Below are 4,230 nucleotides of genomic sequence, written 5' to 3'. Positions count from 1 at the left end.
TCCTCTGCCTTTTCTAAATCCGGCTGGAACACCTGGAATTTCATGGTTCAAGTACTGTTGAAGCCTGACTCGGAGAATTTTGAGCATTACTTTGCTAGTGTGTGAGATGAGTGCAATTGTGTGGTAGTTTGAGCATTCTTTGGCATTGCTTTTCTTTGAGATTGGAATGAAGACTGACATTTTCCAGTCCTGTGGCCACTGCTGAGTCTTCCAAATTTGCTGGCATATTGAATGCAGCACTTCCACAGCATCATCTTTTAGGATTTGAAATAGCTCAACTGGAATTCCATCACCTCCACTAACTTGTTCCTAATGATGCTTCCTAAGGCCCACTTGACTTCACGCTCCAGGATATCTGGCTCTAGGTGAGTGATCATACCATCGTGATTATATGGATTGTGAAGATTTTTTTAATATATTTCTTCTTTGTATTCTTGCCACTTCTTCTTAATATCTTCTGCTTCTGGTAGGTCCATACCATTTCTGTCCTTTATTGAGCCCATCTTTGGGTGAAATATTCCTTGGTATCTCTAATTTTCTTGAAGAGATCTCTAGTCTTTCCCATTCTATTGTTTACCTCTATTTCTTTGCACTGATCACTGAGGTAGGCTTTCTTATCTCTCCTTGCTATTCTTTGGAACTCCGCATTCATAGGGTATATCTTTCCTTTTATTGTTTGTTTTTCACTTCTCTTCTTTTTTCAGCTATTTGTAAGGCCTCCTCAGACAGCCATTTTGCTTGTTTGCATTTCTTTTTCTTGGAGATGGTCTTGATCCCTGTCTCCTGTACAATGTCATGAACCTCCATCCATAGTTTATCAGGTGCTCTGTCTCCAACATTTTGGCCACCTGATGCGAGGAGCTGACTCATTTGAAAAGACCCTGATGTTGGGAAAGATTGAGGGCAGGAAGAGAAGGGGATGACACAGGATGAGATGGTTAGATGGCATCACCGACTCAATGGACATGAGTTTGGGTCAACTCCGGGAGTTGGTGATTGACAGGGAGGCCTGGTGTGCTACAGTCCATGGGGTCACAAAGAGTCGGACATGACTGAGTGACTGAACCGATTTGTCTATCAGATCTAGTCCCTTAAATCTTTTTCTTACTTCCACTGTATAAGGTATTTGTAAGGGATGTGTAAGTGATTTGATTTAGGTCATACCTGAGTGGTCTAGTGGCTTTCCCCACTTTCTTCAATTTAAGCCTGAATTTGGCAATAAGGAGTTCATGATGTGAACCACAGTCAGCTCCTGGTCTTGTTTTTTCCTCACTGTATACAGCTTTTCCATCTTTGACTGCAAAGAATATAATCAATCTGACTTCAGTATTGACCATCTGATGATGTCCATGTGTAGAGTCTTCTCTTGTGTTGTTGGAAGAGGGTGTTTGTTATGACCAGTGCGTTCTCTTGGCCGAACGCTATTAGCCTTTGCCCTGCTTCATTCTGTACTCCCCGGCCAAATTTACTTGTTACGCCAGGTGTTTCTTGATTTCTTTCTTTTGCATCCCAGTCCCATATAATGAAAAGGACATCTTTTTTGGGTGTTAGTTCTAGAAGGTCTTGTATGTCTTCATAGAACTGTTCAACTTCAGCTTCTTCAGGATTACTGGTTGGGGCATAGACTTGGATTACTGTGATGTTGAATGGTTTGCCTAGGAAATGAACAAATCCCATTCAGTCATTTTTGAGATTGCATCCAAGTACTGAGTTTCAGACTCTTGTTGACTAAGATGGGTACTCAATTTCTTCTAAGGTATTCTTGCCTACAACCTCAGTTCAGTTCAGTCACTCAGTCGTGTCGGACTCTTTGCGACTCCATGAATCACAGCACGCCAGGCCTCCCTAACCATCACCAACTCCAGGAGTTCACCCAAACTCACCTCCATTGAGTCGGAGATGCCATCCAGCCATCTCACTCTCTGTCGTCCCCGTCTCCTCCTGCCCCCAATCCCTCCCAGCATCAGAGTCTTTTTCAGTGAGTCAACTCTTCGCATGAGGTGGCCAAAGTATTGGAGTTTCAGCTTTAGCATCAGTCCTTCCAATGAATACCCAGGACTGATCTCCTTTAGAATGGACTGATTGGATCTCCTTGCAGTCCAAGGGACTCTCAAGAGTCTTCTCCAGCAACACAGTTCAAAAGCATCAATTCTTTGGTGATCAGCTTTCTTCACAGTCCAACTCTCACATCCATACATGACCACTGGAAAGACCATAGCCTTGACTAGACGGACCTTTGTTGGCAAAGTAATGTCTCTGCTTTTCAATATGCTATCTAGGTTGGTCATAACTTTCCTTCCAAGAAGTAAGCGTCTTTTAATTTCATGGCTGCAATCAGCATCCACAGTGATTCTGGAGCCCCCAAAAATAAAGTCTGACACTGTTTCCACTGTTTCCCCGTCTATTTGTCATGAAGTGATGGGACCAGATGCCATGATCTTAGTTTTCTGAATGTTGAGCTTCAAGCCAACCTTTTCACTCTCCTCTTTCACTTTCATCAAGAGGCTTTTTATTTCCTCTTTACTTTCTGCCATAAGGGTGGTGTCATCTGCATATCTGAGGTTATTGATATTTCTCCCGGGAATCTTGATTCCAGCTTGTGCTTCTTCCAGCCCAGTGTTCCTCATGATGGACTCTGCATAGAAGTTAAATAAGCAGGGTGACAATAAACAATGACCCACCTGTCTTGGGTGTCCCCACACGGCATGGCTTAGTTTCATTGAGTTAGACAAGGCTGTGGTCTGTGTACTCAGATTGACGAGTGTTCTGTGATTTTGATTTCAGTGTGTCTGCCCTCCGACGCCTTCTCGCAATACCTACCGCCTTATTTGGGTTTCTCTTTCCTTGGTCGTGGGGTATCTTTTCACGGCTGCTCCAGCAAAGCGCAGCTGCTGCACCTTACCTTGGATGAAGGGTATCTCCTCATGGCCGCCCCTCCTGACCTTGAACGTGGAGTAGCTCCTCTTAGCTCTCCTGTGCCCGCACAGCCCCCGTCAGTTTGACTTGGGGTTGTTCCTCTCGGCAGCTGGCCCTGACCTCGGGCGTTGCCTACAACCTAGCTGCTGCTGCTATGTCGCTTCAGTCGTGTCCGACTCTGTGCGACCCCATAGACGGCAGCCCACCAGGCTCCCCTGTCCCTGGGAATCTCCAGGCAAGAACACTGAGGTCATATTAAAAAGTAGAGCCATCACTTTGTCAACAAAGGTCCGTATAGTCAAAGCTGGTTTTTCCACTACGCATGTAAGGATGTGAGAAAATGGAAGTGAAAGTATTAGTTCCTCAGTCCTGCCCGACTCTCTGTGACCCCATGGACTGTAGCCCACCAGACTCCTATGTCAATGTGATTCTCCAGGCAAGTTCCAACGTGGGTTCCCATTTCCTTCCCCAGAATATCTTTCTGACCGGGGTATTGAACCTGGGTCTCCTGCATTGCAGGCAGATTCTTTGCCCTCTGAACCATCAGGGAAGCAGCACAGATGTGAGTGCTGAGGGCCAAAGAATTGATGCTCTCAAACTGTGGTGCTGGAGAAGACTCCTTGAGTCCCTCGGACAGCAAGGAGATCAAATCTGTCAATCCTAAAGGAAATTAGCCGTGAACACTAATGGAAGGACTGATGGTGAAGCTGAAGCTCCAATAACTCTGGCCACCTGATTGGAAGAACCGTCATTGGAAAAGACCCTGATGCTGGGGAAGACTGAAGGCAGGAGAAGAGGGCAACAAAGGATAAGATGGATCCTGCTTAGTTTCAAGCGCTGCTGTCACCTTTCTTGACTCAGGAAAAATATTTCTTGCAAAGCAGTAAGATTCATGGCTGATGATCAAGGTAGAACTGAGCATTCTCTGTTGGAGGGAGAAGAGTCCAGCCTGTTGTCAAGTTTATAATGGAAATGTGGAAAGATGGGGTTGCTATTATTCGATGTTGATAAGATGCAGTCAGGAGTTTGATTTGTGGCATTTTAATGTATCTATTAAAAGCACCGTTTACTTAAAATGGTAAGATTAAGTGCTAACATAGACACAGGACGAAAAGAGGCCTGAAAACTGATTACCAAGGGACTTGAACAGTTATAAATTGGAGAAAATGTGCCTGGTTCATAGATTACACCTAGGCAACCCCTTCAGGCCCGATTTAATTCCCAAACTACATTTCCCAGAACCCTTTCCGCTCTGTGCTTCCTTGTTCGCGTCCAGTTTTGAAGTCCCGCGACACTTAGAAGGCGGAAGTGAAG

The sequence above is a fragment of the Moschus berezovskii genome, chromosome 8 (genome assembly GCF_049115385.1).
Source record: "Moschus berezovskii isolate FMDL1 chromosome 8, NW_MosBer_1.0, whole genome shotgun sequence".
Lineage (NCBI taxonomy): Eukaryota > Metazoa > Chordata > Mammalia > Artiodactyla > Moschidae > Moschus > Moschus berezovskii.
The sequence above is the reverse complement of the archived record's forward strand: the minus strand, read 5'-3'. Positions refer to the sequence as shown.